Raw genomic sequence first — 16013 nt, 5'->3', positions numbered from 1 at the left:
TTTCCTTTATACGTACATTTATAAGGGAATTTTTTGAAAAAATTCATCTCAAACTATTTTTTAGAGCATTTTCGATGGTTTCTAGAAAATTTAAATTCAAACTTTTTATTTGAATTTATAAAATTGATATTTATATTTAAAATGTCCATAAAAAGTAATATGTTTATTGTAAATGTATATATTTAATAAAATACGAATTAATTATAAAATGCATATCAGCATTAAAATATTCATAGTGAAAAAGAGCAATCCAACAATGAGGTTTAATTTTATGATTTAATTTCAAACGGTGCTGATGCATTCGCATTCATGTTGAATATCAAATACTAAATGCGATAATAGTTGAAGAGTGGAGTACATTTATAAATGTAAAATTTTACACAATAACCCTACTGTCTTCACTGAAATCAATTATTTGTCAATAATGAACATTTATTTTTAGTAGGTGCTTCAATACAGACGATAATATGAACTAATTTTTACGTTATATTTTAGTCATAACATATTCGTAGTGCCCTATTCAAAAGAAAATATTAATTTCGTTCCATCCATTAAAACTTTTATAAGATGTCAAAGTGCCAGTAGAAAAACTTTCAAAGAGCAATTTTAATATTAAATGCTCAAAAGAAGTGAATCAACCAGTAGTCCTATAAAAACTACTACCATCGTAAGATCTCAACCGACAACCAATCATGGCTTTTATTAAATAATTTTTAATTTTAGGAATCGGTATAAAGAGATGTTGGTTTGTGCATTAATAATAATGTTTTTTAACAAAGTGCGTCACTGAATTCTGGCCATACAAAGATTAGATGAACATGAGCTTGACCATGTATAAATTGTATTTCACATAAAATAGCTGAAATTTGCAATTTGCAATTTTCAATTTAACTCACAAACAAACTTGTAAAATGTATGTGTATGTCTATGCATGGCTAACATTTAATAATTTGGAGACAATTTAATTAATCAAATGTTTTATGTGTATTTTAAGTGGATTACGGAAATTGCACTAGAAGCAATTAATTGGAGAAAACAAATTGATAAATTCAAATTTCAAATAATAAAATTATGGTGCTCTTAAATTATTATACAACAAACAGTATTACATGAAGTACGATAAAACTAGTACTACGTACGTTTAAACATCAATTCTAATTGTACTTAAAATACTATTAAGAAATTGACAGTCTTTAAAATGTTTGTATTTGAATATTTTAATTGTTTATTGACTTTAAAATAATAATATTTAAAGAATGATGAATAATAACAATGATCACTTCAATACACTTAAGATTAATTTTTTAATATTTCCATACTAAAATATTTCTAAAAATAAAAAGGTTTTAAAACATCATACATAGATTATTGTTTATCGAACGTGCAAAATAAAATACTATTTCGTTGTGTTCATATAAATAAAAACTTTTTTTAAGAGAAAAAAAAATGTATATGTAATGATTGATTTTTCGTATAAATTGATAGTTCAACAAAACGATTTTTAATTGATAGATTTTTATTTTTTGTGTTCAAATAGTTAAAATTACATTTTTTTTTTTGAATTATTTTTATTGTATTTCGAACCTTTCTTTTAATGTGTATGCTCTACCAATGAACGTTTAAATAAAACTTAAGACTATCCAGTAAAACAACTATGTTCTCTATTAGGAAAACATGGACACAATTTTTTATTGTAATTTATAAATGTAATTTAATTACTATAAACTTTCTCATAATTCTTAATTTATTTTACTACTAAAGTTTTGTTTTTATACAATTAAAACTCATAAAACTCTATGCACTCATATACTACAACAATTACTAAATTAATTTTTTTTTATTTTTCTAATCCTTCAAAACGATATTATGTAATAACGTGATGTGTATTTTACATCAACAGTGTAGTTATTAGCCGATACATTAATATTTGAAAGACAATGGCGGGTTACATTTAATTATCTGTCACAGTTGTGTTTCATTAAAACAGTTTATTAGTTTATTAGTTTATTAGTTTATCGACTACATTCGTTGTAGGTCAAAAAAAACCTCGTGTAAAGTTGTTCTGATAAGTTCATGTCCGTGTTCGGTGTATTATACCGCTATCCAATGATAGTAACTAGTTTTATTCGAAAATAACATTCTATATCTTCTCAGTGCCGCATTTAAGGGAAGCACTGGCTACAACTGCCCTGGGTGCAAGTTTTTTGGGGGCGCTAAAATTTTGTGATCGAAAATTTGCTCACTTGTGAATTATTGAACTTTTAAAATTATTATTTTTTTTGTTTTTAATAACAGTATCATAAATTAATGTTAATATATTTATAACAATATAGCTATCAGCGATTTAGAATATTATTAATATACCTAATGTCAGTTCCCAAATTTGTTGTGTTAATGTCAATAAACATAAGTTATTTATAATAATATAGCGTATTATGTTATCGCGTACGGCGTGCGTTGGCATGCCTCCCACACAAAAATAGCATTGATTTTAGAATATCTATAAGGTTCATGAGGATCTATCTCCTCCTCCTTTTCCATGGATAGGCTCCTTGGAGGGGCGCCATTTTTTTTTTTTTTTGTGCTAGGCCGCAAAATTACTAAATATGACACTGTATCTTCCTCGTCCATGAGATATAATAGTTAATTTGTATAAACCATGGAATATAACTAATCAACAAAACTATATCGATATTTAACTCGAAGATAACATTTCAAATTGTTATAAAATTATATAAGTATCAGTGTTTTCCTCGGGCTCTATTTACATTTATTTTCAAGTTCGATTTAAAAAGATTTTATTTACAATATCTTTAGTGTCAGTTAGAGAGAAGCAACATTGCGTTTAATCTAATAATATACCACAATCATTTTTATAGCATTCTTAAAAATATAACATGCGCCTTTGCCCTAGTGGTAATAAAATATCAGCCCCCGGCACACACTTTTAAACATCCCACATGATGTCAAGAACTCGATAACGAAATGAAAAAAAGATCGGGTGACTTGAAAAAAAAAAACATCGTCATCCACGAAATACCACAGATGGCGTGTGTGCGGAATCACGAATCACTCGCATCGATCGATAATATCTATACACATACAGCTAGTAACCAACTTTTTATCATTTGGAAATCAAAAACCTAAGAAAATAAAGTAGTTCACAAACGAAGAATCGGAGACACGTCTCATCCAACTAACGAGTTACCTATAATTTCGATATCTGAAAAATATTTTTTTGAATTCATCATCTTAATAAATAAATAAATTTTTAGCTTGGATTATTATAATAATTTAAAGTACGGCCGGTTTCGAGTTAATAATAGGTTTGTTCCAACTCGGAATTTGGGATTAGTTGCCGACTAATCCATGATTGATTTACTGCGCATGCGTTCATGTGGATTGATCACGGACTCTGAGCTCTGTTGGAAAGTTTTTCAGATTTTTAATGATAAGATATGAAATTGATAGTAAATTAATAAAATTAAATTGTGATTTAAATAAAAAAAATTCACAATATGTAAATACCTACCATTTTAAATGTTTTAGATACACAGTTTAGACGTTAATAATATATATTTATATTATAATAGTATATTTATTTTATACTATATATATTTTATATCGTGAAACAAAAAAATTGTTGATAAACGTTACATGAAAATTCAAACGTGAAAAATTGATAACATGAATAATAAATGTGATAATAGTTTTTCTGACTATTAATCCCCGTCGGAATCAACGGACTATTGTGATAGTCCACAACCAATCCTAAAACTGGTCTAATGACGTGTTGGAACAACTGTCTGATAGTTTGAGTTTGCGTTTAGGGAGTGTTGGAATGCAAAAAATATACTGCGCATGCTCCCACCAGTTCTATGATAGTTTTACTGCATGTTGGAACAAACCTTATATAATATAATGAGTCATGATTTTATTGACTTTGTACATACCTGATAGTAAATTTTTAATATGAAACCGATCGTACTTTACAATAATTGTAAAGAGCACTTGAAATCAATAACGGGATAAGTGCCAAAAAGTTGATTTTTAAGTTAGTCTCAGAAAAATGTTCTAAGTGCCAAGCCCAATAAAATGTGAAATGGGCTAAGTGCCTCGGTTAATAATCATAGGTTAAATATATTCGGTAGATGGCTAGTATGGTATCTGTCGGGACTTTGTGGTGAATTAACGTGCTAAACGTATAATGTTTATTTATAATCATATTTATCAATTATTAGTATTTCCCATGGCGACACGATCCGTTTTATAATAAATATTATTATTTCAGTTATTAGTACATGTTTATCGTTTGAACAGAATAGATACATGCGCATTATATTTTCATAAATAGTTTTTCTACTAAAATTGCCTATTTATTACTAGTAAAATGCCAAAAAAAACAGTAAGTGCGTAACGAAAGAAAAATTCGTAGAAGTGAAGGAAAACCATGCGTGAACAGTAAAAATATTTTGGTTGAAGGAAAAACAGAACCGAAAAAAGAGATCAGTTGTAAATGTAAATTTCACTGTCCCAGTATTCCACATATTCAAAAAAACTCTTATTTCATGACTTTTATGCCTTAAAAGAAAACTGTAAACAAAATACTTATTTCATGGGTTGGATAATAATTACTCCAGTGAAAAGAAGGCGTCATTGTCAGTATGTTGATCCGAAGGACAGCAGACGACAAGTTACTGTATGTTTTTCTATGCCAAATGGAACGGGCAACATCATACAGGTCTATAAAAAATTATTTATGGAAGTTTTTGGGGTGACTAAACGCAGAATTGAGACTTTAGTGGTAAAAAATAAAAAAGGAGAGACTGTGTTTAATTAAACACGTGGTAATACACAGAAGAGAAGCAAGTTTACATATATACATAAAAACCTTATAATAGAGCATGTGAACTCCTTTCCGAAAGATGAAAGTCATTACGGGAGAAAAAAAAGCCAAAAAGAATACTTGAGCCAAGATTTAAATATAAGTAGACTTTTTCGTTCGTTTAAAGACAAATTTCCTGATTCTCCTGTCACCTACAGGTTTTTCTTTGAAACGTTTAAACAAAAATGCCCAAATATATCTTTCCATAAGCCACGTATAGATACATGCAGTAAATGTGATTTATTAACAGCGGAAGTAGAATATAGAATAGCGAAACCTCAAGACAAACATGCTAAAAATATGTTAGAGCTTCATCACAAAAAAGCTGAAAAAGCTAGGAAAAAAATTAAACGAGATACGACTTTGTCTCAGCTCCCTATCAGCGATGTCTGCATGTTTTCTATGAACTTAGAACAGGTCTTATCATTGCCTTCATTAAACCACAATCATATGTTTTATTCGCGTCAGTTGTCCTGTTACAATTTAGGTGTACATTTTGGTGACAGTAATAAGGGGCATATATTTTTATGGCACGAAGGAATGAGTGACCGCGGAGGAAATGAAATCGCTTCATGTGTTTTTGAAGCATTGAATTCTAATCCAACCGTGAAACGTAAACTATTTGGTCCGATAACTGTATTGGACAGAATAAAAACAAGATGCTATTATTTCTTTGGATATTTTTAACACTCACAGATAAATTTGACGAAATTAACCATACGTATCTAGTGTCTGGGCATTTATTTCTGTCCTGTGATAGAGATTTCGCCCAAATTGAATAACGTAAAATAGTCAAAAAGTGTGAAGTTCCAATGGACTTGGTAAAACTCATGGTTCACGCCACACCAAATAACCGGTTTATAGTCACTTTGTTGAAGCCCAATAATTTCTATGATTTCAAAAAAGCAGCAAATATGTACTTAAATACCGGAAAACTTCAAATTTCAAAATGTTCTTGGCTCAAAATAACAAAAAAGAAGCCTGGTGTGGTGCAAACAAAAGCTACTTTCAGTGAACTTGAAAGTTGGAGCGCGTGCAAAGTCCTCAAAAAAGGGGTGAATGTTAACACAATAAAAGAAATGGATTTACCGTACTTGGTTTGTGAAAATAAAATATCAGTTGAAAAAAAAAAGATCGTCAGCAAATGCTACCATTTCTTAAAAAAGAAAATAAATTTTTTTTTGAACTATTAAGTAAATTAAGTTATTTTTTTTACTCTAAATTTTTTTATTATTTGTAAAGACTAATTACTTAGTATATAAAACTAAAAAATATTAAAAATATTTCAACTAAATCTGTTTAATTTGTAAAAAAATAAAAAAATTCTTTATTTGGCACTTGGCACGTTTTTACTTATTACTTATATTGCATTGACTTAACACGTTTTAAAATTTTTTTAGTATAAGATTTTTTTTTTTAAATCAAGGAGTAAAATAAAACTTTTATTTTGCATGACTTGGGTAAAGTATAAGTTAAAAAAGGGTCTTACATTTTTATTGACTTATATTTTTACATTTTTCCTCTGGTTTAACAAAAATTGTGAATAATTCAAAATCAACTTTTTGGCATTTAGCCCGTTATTGATTTCAAATCCATAATTATTATTATAATTATTATAATATATAATAATACTCCAGGCTAATTATTTATTTATTTATTTGCATAAACTATTTTTTAGCTATTAATTTACGAGTATTGACCACTTATTAATTTTTAATTTAATTTTTTTGTTATATGATTATGAAATCAAGTAACCGCGCGCGTTTTCAGTTCCTAAAGATCAACATAATAACAACAATACATGTACTCGCACTCCGCGCAATCGAGTTTAAACAACAATAGTTAACCACCTACGTTGTTGGAAGCCGTACTATAGAAATAAATATCAATTAATAATATTGATTTGGCCATATGGGGTATCGATGATCGCGTGGGCCATAGCTACGAGTAGGCCTGGACGAGCCTGCTCGCTTGCGATAACTCATCCTTTGTTCCGATTTACGAATCACCTATAGGTCAATAAATGTCGCATTTGATATGAGCCGCAGACCGTTTTGTGTCGAAATGATCCATTTTCATAAAAACATAAAAACATGAGTTCACGTGCACATGAGTGGGATGGGGGACGTTTGTATGTAATTTGTGTCATTTGGGCGAGAAATAGGGGTAACGTATAACTACTGGTATGGCGAACGTTTTTCGATATATATTTATATCAGCCACAGCGATAGTTAACACTGGCACGGTATTATTTGATTGATTAAAAAAAAAAAAAAATATATTCCAATGGTTACTGTGTGATGTCACAAAAAACGTACTATTTTTGTTTTGGCTACAGATGGAAGAAATTATATTTACCTTTTTTTCTAGTTAAAATAATAAAAAATTAAATTAAAATTAGTAAATGGTTAATATTCGTAATTAATTAATAGATAAATAAAATAAAATATAATAAATATTGACTGATTTATGTTAATATATTCCTTCCTTTATTTTTTTATATTCAGTCGCAATTTTATTAACTTTGTTTATACCTGATGAATGATGAATTTTTAATTCAAAACCCGTAATACTTTATAAATGCATATCATAATAATATACTCCAGAATTGTATTATATACAAGCTTTTATTTGCTTATATGTTTATTTATTTATATATTTTTTGAAGTTTTAGAGCGATCCCTTTGATACATTATCAGTACATATTATTTATGTAAACGTAGAATATTATAGTATGGTATATCAAAGCTAAAATAGAATTACTAAATGCATATCATACCAGATTGGTGGATCCTACATGTTCTTGTTTATTTTAAAAACAAATTACGAGAATAATATTTTAAATTCTGATATTTATTTTACTTTATTATTATTGTTATGCTTAGAATGCGGATTTATATTCTTTTAAAATAACCAAAATATCATGCTTATGTTCTATTACAAATTTGAATGTAATACTTGTAATAATCATGAAAAACATTTGAAAACTTTAAAAAAATAATTTTATAACATCAAAATATGTATTTATATACAAAACAAAATTAATAAAATATTAATTAATAAACACGAGTTTTTTATTTTTGATCTTAAATTTCAAGACAAATCAACAAAAATAAAAAAATAAATAAATAAAAAAACAATCTTTTGTTAAAATAAATAAGAATCATCCTTTCAATTGTACCACCTTGATGATAGTTTAATAGTTTTTTAATACTGTCGGGTTCACGCGGGCTTAGTACTAAGCCAAGTCACTAAAGCAAGTTTCTGAATTGTTCTACTTGTTAAAATATGAACACGATAACTATTACTAATCCCAGAACTGGTTTTAGTAGATATTTTAGCCATGTTATACAGTTATATTTTGTCGGCCAAGTAGGACTTACTATTCGCACTCGTTTAACTACTAAACCATTGCTGACACCAATATCACTCATACATTTAGTAAAATCACGCATAAAATTCGTTATCAGTGTCATTTCGTTATCATTCTGTGATATATTATTAAATATTTCTCTCGATATTGGTAAATTTAGCTACATCATCAATCGCAAGTTCACTTTAAACTATAAACTAATAGCACCAAGTGTATTTCTCCTTTTCAGCTATTTTACTATCCAAATTCTTTTCTTTCGTTCTAGTTCCTCTTCTATTAAATCTTTTAATTCTTCGCTAATTATTGATATACAATACTTTGATATCAGTTTTACTGTATTTGCTTTATCCATTTATTTATAATTAAAAATATGAATTTTTTCTAACAATACTATAAAAATACTATCTTATCCTAGGTTAAGACAAAAAACTTAACAAAACTTTTAAAACAGATATACTAAAAATTAAAATTAATATAATAGTGATTTAAAATATATTGACTTTGGTGCAACAAAGCTCATCACTAGAATGAACAATAATCAATTTTACTAAGTTATGTTAAAACACACACTAGACGAAATTTAATAATCGATTTAGCAACTTGACCCAGTACTAAAACCGTGTAAATCCGGCTTAATAAGTAATAATTATTTAACACTTGGTTGGTACTAACCTAACCTCAATCGTTTTCATGTAAGCTGCCATGCTGTCGAAGTAAACCTAATCAGACATTTTCCACTAGGCGCGCAACGGTATAGAGTCACTGTTCGTAGTGGTAACAAATATTCTTAATTATTCACAAGGCGTTTTATTGCAATAGTTGATATGTTTATATATTTTTTAATTTGTAGAAATATTTAAATATTTATATTTATATTTTAATTGATGAAATATGCTACAATATGACTTTATATGAATGTATTCTGTTAACGTTCATTGACATATCTTACTCCTATGATTGTGCATACATCCACTAAAAACATATTTTTACACAACAATAGTTATTATAATTAGACATTGTAGAATATTTCGAAAAAATATTTATTACGGAAGAATACAGATTTTCATTATGGGAAATTTACGTAATTTACACAACAAAAGTTTATATTCCTTATCGCAATAAATATTTATAGGTATTGTTGTTGTGGTATATCATCAGCTATGAGTATTACCACTTCGATTTTGAATTTTCTTACGATATTTTTATTCTAGTTGCAGAAAACTACAAATGTAATAGACTCTGTAACTAATTTGCCCATTGTTTCATCGATCATATGTGATTGACTTACTTTATGATATGCCCGGTCGGTATTTAAATTACTTCTTGAAAAAGGACAGACCAGAAATCCATTACTGCAATCAAAACAATCGTATATCATATTATAATAACAACATAAGTCACATTTTTTTCAACAAAAATCATAATATTGCTTGAACTTAATGTTTATAATTTGATTTTATTGTACAATGCAAATATCAGAAACATTTTAATTAACAATGGTATTTCGTTTTCTAATTAAAAAAAAATAAAATAGTATAGTGAAAACATTTAACTTTTTATATAACAATACTATTCATATTTGTGAACAATAAAAATATTATTTTTTTCCTTACACAACTTTCTATAACTGTTTATATAATTTTTAAGTATATATTAGTGCAGATGAGATCCACGAAAATTCTATATATTCAAACTTAAAAGATTACAAACAGGTTGATGAATAATTAATAAACGAAAAAATAAAGGATTTATTGCATGTATAATAAATATTGATACTTATTTGGATCCTATCCCTAGTAGGGAATGCAAATATTATCTGTGCTACTGATTATGTACACAATCTTATTATATTTCAAATATAAATAAAAAAATACAGAATACCTAACATAATTATATGTGGAATACGATCAGCACATACGCTATTATAATAATGCATACATTTGGGAACGAAAAAAAAAAATTTAACTAAATTTAAACTTAAAGTAGTAAGCATATTGAACGTCATATTTTATTTGTATATACTTGTAGAAAATGGTTCTATTAATAGGTAAAACATATTAAACGTATATTATTATATCCATGCATTGACTTGATTCGAGTATGATTAAATTCCTAATAAATTCTTGACGTTTAAATAATTCTCTATTGGGAAACTATTTATGATATGCAATGATAGTACATAATATAATATACATATCTTAGAGATCTCAATATTATTTAATATAGAATCTATCACGAGGACTTCGTTAAGTCAAACTAAATTTCCATAACTAAGTATAACATCCAACGGTGATTCGTTATGATTTTATAATTTTAAAATGATAATTACCGAAGTATATGTAAAAGTAAGAGTATCAAATTATTGCAATAATAATCGTAATAAATGTAAAAACAAATTAAAATTAGAGGAGAGAAAAAAAGAAAAAAATAGAACAAATTTATAACGAATGAATTAAAAAGGTAATTTTTTATATTTTTATTATTCTTTTTTTTTTAAAAAAATTTATTTGTAATAAATGAAATTTTATAACTATATACTAGTTTCTATTTAGAATTAATAGTTTTTTATGAATAGTCTATAGCATTTCTCATTTATCATACACTATGCAAAATACGCACGTAAATACAAAGAAGTAAATATATAATTATTAAATACCAAAAAGGTATTAATAATTTGAGTTAAAATTGTTGTTTTTCATATAACCTTTAATATAACATAACCTAACCTAATCAATATGCAATATTGGTAAAAAAATAATGTATATTTTTAAAAATATACCATTCGGGTGGAGTAAAAAAGAACGATCTATACCAAAAATACTACTTGTATAAATATGTGAATTATGGATAAACTGAAGACAATAAGTAAATATTTTTTCCAAAAACAAATATCAATTTTAGATTTATTCTCATTGAATATAATATATGATAATTAAATAACAATAAATTGTATAGATATATGTGTTATGTCCAACCTATGAATGATAAAAAACTACTATACTACAGTAGCATTACAAATAAAAATATTTTCTAACTGTGATCAAAACAAATACTTGAACTCCTCAATAGATTTAATAGTAAACAGTATGAAGTGCAGTTGAAGCTCCGAATGTAATATAGAGACTACGCGATAATAATATATTAATATTTAATCAAGGATCAATCGATGTCATACACTCGATATAATATTATATTCAAACGGGGATCATAATATTATGTCCACTCGCATTTTCAAGTGTAGTAACAATTCATATGTACGTACAAATATATGTTTGCGTTTGTGTGCGCATGTGTGTATGAATTGTTACAAAGGTTTTTAAAATCATTCACGTTATATGTTCAAATGAACAATTAAAATGAAAACCATTATTATCGTTGTTATGTAAGTGCCTGATCATTTGTTAAATATTCGAAATGCAATTTAATAATAATAAACATTTAAAAACATTAAAAACATTCGTTTTTAAAATAAATTAACTATAATACGACTGTTTTAAATATTATACAATAATTTAAAGCAGGGTTTCAAAACATAATGATTTTTTGTGGTTAATGGTTTTAGTTCATCTACTATTTTATTCGGTTTTAAAAACTAATTAATATTGATTTTATATTTTATAGTTTTTTAAAACCGGTTTTAAATGTAATAAAACCGGTTAATTTTGTTCTTTTAAAAAATATATATTTTTATAACAATTTTATCCTCAGACAACTCATTGTCATAATTATGAAACAAATAATTAAAAAAATTAACTATCATGAGATATTCTTAAAATAAGTTCATAATTTATACATTTATATTATACTTTTTTTTCAGCTTTAAAGGCCGTATATTAATATACAATAAATAATATAATACAAATTTGTAAGTTTTTATTACAATATTGAATATACTAACACACATAATGAAAAACATAACTGCAATATTTATTATTGAGTAAGACAAAAAAGAAGAACCATATTAATTCAAAATTTTGAACAAATTTACAAATATTTGATACAATTTAAGATAATACCATCGTCCATTAAAAGTGGTATTGTAACAATAAACAATGTGGTTTTTGGTTGTAATTAATCGTGTTCACGTATTATCTACAGAAGTGTGGGGTTACAACCAATAGTCCCACTTACCAACTGTTCAATTTTTATTTCGCAAATTATTTTATATTTATCTAATATTTTTTACCTGTCTTTTGTCAAACAAAATAGGTTGACCAACTTAACAAAATGTGTAAAAACTAAAATTAAATATTAATTATTTTTCGTAATTAAAAATGTATTTATTTCCGTTCGAGAACAAAAAATACTCTTTAGGTTAACTATTTTGTTTTCATTCTATAAAATTAATAATTGTGGTTCCATTTTTGTTTTCGTTCATACACATTTTCCAATAAAACCGGTTAGTAAAAAAACGGTTTTAACCAGTTTGAAGCCCTCAATTAAAGTGACAATACTTATTTGGAATAAAGGCAGTGTTCATTTTGATCATTTCTACTACAGTAGTCTCAAACAAACACATACCATACTATAAAAATAAATCATTAAAACGTATTTAATGACATAGTTAAAAATAAAGAATATTTTTTCTCTAAATTGTTATTTATCATAAGTTTTCAAAAATGTGTTGAATTATTTTTTGAAAGTGCATTTAAATAATTGAATAATAATATTAATAAATAATAATAATCACATTTTACAATATATAGAACGTGATATATATTTATATTACATAAGTAAGTTTATTTAAATATTCAGAAAATTAATGTAATGTTTATGAATAAAATTTACACCATTAACTCTAGTCTTGAAGCTATGAATGATTTAGCATATTATAATGGTGTTAAGGAGAAGCTCAAATTTGTAGCGCAGGTACTAACAATTAAAAATGTAATTATACAATTGTTTGTATCCACCCTAAACGAGGGATTCACGGTAGAAGTCACGGATACGTATAAACTATCATTAATAAAATCATATTTAAACTAACAAGATATATAACGTCACAAAAAAGAAACAAAGATGAAACTTGCATTGTAGGCAATAATTTGGTTTCTGATGATAACCGTGTCGATACATAGCATATACAAAGCATTTTATAATAGATTATTTAAGTATTCAGTATAATGTCAATACATTTTTTTTATTTATCCACCCTGAATTACTGTGTCGAAAAAGTAATGCGCAAATAATTTTAGATCAACGTTTTATAAAATGAAATTGTTGAACGTGAATATGTTTTTTTTTGATGAAATATTCTAAAAAAAAAAAAAACTAAAGAAAACCAGACATTGTATAAACATGTAAGTACCAAACTATTCAGTAAAGTTCATTAGATTTATTATAAATATTACATTGACTTAAGAAGTTTTGAAAACCTATTCGCTCCATACTAATAGTAATTTCCTTTACTTCTCAACTAATATTAAATTTGTCTCCTCATAAAATGTATGTTTTTCGCTCATTATTTCTCACTGAACTTAAAATGACGTTTAAATATTTTAATAATAATACTTGAAAAACTTTCACACACCTTTTATATAATCTATATATACTTGTGTAATAATCGTGGGAGTTAGTTTTCCTAATAAACTCGATAATGTTTATTTAGCTTATTTGATGAAATAGATTGTTTATAGTTTGCTCGAATTATTTGAATTGTTTTTTTTTTTTAATATGTTGCTTAAGTTTATACAAATTTGAATTGAATTTCATACTAAATAAAAATTATTTAGACTTATGTTTTATAGATATTAATGAAAAAAAAAATGCTCCAGATATTTTGAGTTATATTTTTCTATGGTTATTTAACTTTTGTAAATAGTTAACGATATAAATAAAATAATTTAAAACAAAACTGTAAATAATATTTCCAGTGTAGTATTAAATTTTTGATACAAGCAATTCGTGTAAAAATTATTTGATCAAAATGATTTTTAAATGTGCCATTATACAATTTATGGAATATTTACATGACATGCATACATTTAAAACAACTATTATACTCGTATATATATGTTACGGCTAGTGTCCGAAGGATGGCTAATATTAAGATTAGCCGTTTAATCTTAATTTTAGACAATATTTTTGGCTAACGTCACAATTTTGGACTTCAGCCACCAAAAACAAATGGATAATCTTAACACTAGCCATTAAAACCAACATTATCCAACCATAATCGACTAATGACCAAGTAACATAAACCATAGGTAAATTAAAAATTTAAAATTATTTACAATAATAATACAATATTTTGAAATAGTAATTTTCATGAATATTGATATGTTGGGTAGTTGTATAGAAATGAGCCATGCATGTGGTAAGTAAAATATTTTCAATAATATAAATATTGTACACAGTGGTGTGCATTTTGATATTATTTTAAAATTGATATTGATTGCAAAATTCATATGCACGCATTTGCATACAATAGTGTGTGCTCAATAGAGACATTTCGTAATAATTTATCATAATTATCAACTCAAGTTTGTAAGTAGTTAATATACCAGCTTGTAGTGCTTTGTAGGTATATATTGTTTTCAAGCCTAGGAGTTAATAAGTTAAAAGTTAAGTTAAATTAACATAATAATTAAATTTATTTCATTACTAATAAATTAACTTAACTCATTTCCTTAAGAATTAACTTGAAATGAACGTATTATTTTTTCGTTTATCCCAATTAAGTTAATTTTGATTTTCAAAACCAAAAAAAATATTTTTGTAAAATATCGCATTCGATAATAAATTCATGGAATTTAGAAAAATATAAAAATAAAAATTTCGAAAAATGTTTAGATGATACTATAATATTTATCTCGGTATTAACTATTGATAGGGGTCCCACCATTCTCGGGAAAAGTATTCAACCGTCCTCAGACTATTAAATAAAAATAGTCATGCCACCCATGAATTACATTACCATTGTCATGAAAAGTGGCCGTAAATCTATATAATAAAAATAGGTACATATTATCATTGACTAAATAATTATTAATAATAATTGTACTCTATTATTATTAAAATTATTCCATAATCTATAATATTATTAAATAAGATTGATATTATTAAATATTATTGAATAAGAGAAGAAATGCAAGAATTTTTGTATGACATAAACCGTTTAATTATTTGTATGTATAATGTTATTTAGACATTAGCCATATGCATCTGGATAATGTTAAATATTGGTTGATTAAGTCCGAAATTTAGATACTAGCCAAACGCAGTGACTAAACTTGTGATTAGCCGACTCCTAACACTAACCGTAACATATATATATATATATTATATATTACATTTATATTATATATTATATTATATTTATATTATATATATGTTTAATATACTTTTATTGATAATGATGTTGAAGTAAATATTGTTATTATGTTTTATTTTATCATAAAGTGATTAAAATATTAAATCTATAACTTTTTCTTTTTTCGTATAAACAAAAAAGTTTTTTTTTTTTTTTTAATTCAGGTTTGATTATAATAATTTAAAAAAACAAGGAAATTTCATGTTTTGAAAATAGAAAGAAAAATATATCAATTTTTTATTTAAATGCAAAGAATGGCAGTTGCCTGAATTATTAATTTGACTTAATTTGCATATTATTTTGAGTACAATATAATTTATAGGGTTAAAGTGGTCGTAGTTTATTAATTTTTTTTTTTATCGAAATCGCTATGTATATATGTTACGGGCAAAGTATACAATTTGGGCATTTTATACATTGTCCGGTCAGTATATCAAATTACC

The 16013-nt window shown here is 25.9% G+C and overlaps 1 protein-coding gene across 6 annotated transcripts in view; it reads right to left on the bottom strand.

Annotated features, from left to right (window-relative positions):
* The window catches only part of LOC112680892 (ras-related protein Rap-1b), a 162531-nt gene that overhangs the window by 114649 nt on the left and 31869 nt on the right, over positions 1-16013 (bottom strand). For 3 of the 6 annotated variants that reach the window (XM_025551121.1, XM_025551119.1, XM_025551120.1), the window contains exon 2: positions 9547-9610. The exons of the other annotated variants lie outside the window; for them this stretch is intronic. The gene's annotated coding sequence lies outside the window, so the exon portion shown is untranslated. The remainder of the gene's footprint in view (positions 1-9546; positions 9611-16013) is intronic. 6 annotated transcript variants of the gene reach the window in all.

Source organism: Sipha flava, unplaced genomic scaffold (genome assembly GCF_003268045.1).
Source record: "Sipha flava isolate LNK unplaced genomic scaffold, YSA_version1 181_pilon_pilon, whole genome shotgun sequence".
NCBI classification, from domain to species: Eukaryota; Metazoa; Arthropoda; class Insecta; order Hemiptera; family Aphididae; genus Sipha; species Sipha flava.
This window is presented reverse-complemented; position numbering and strand designations above follow the sequence as displayed.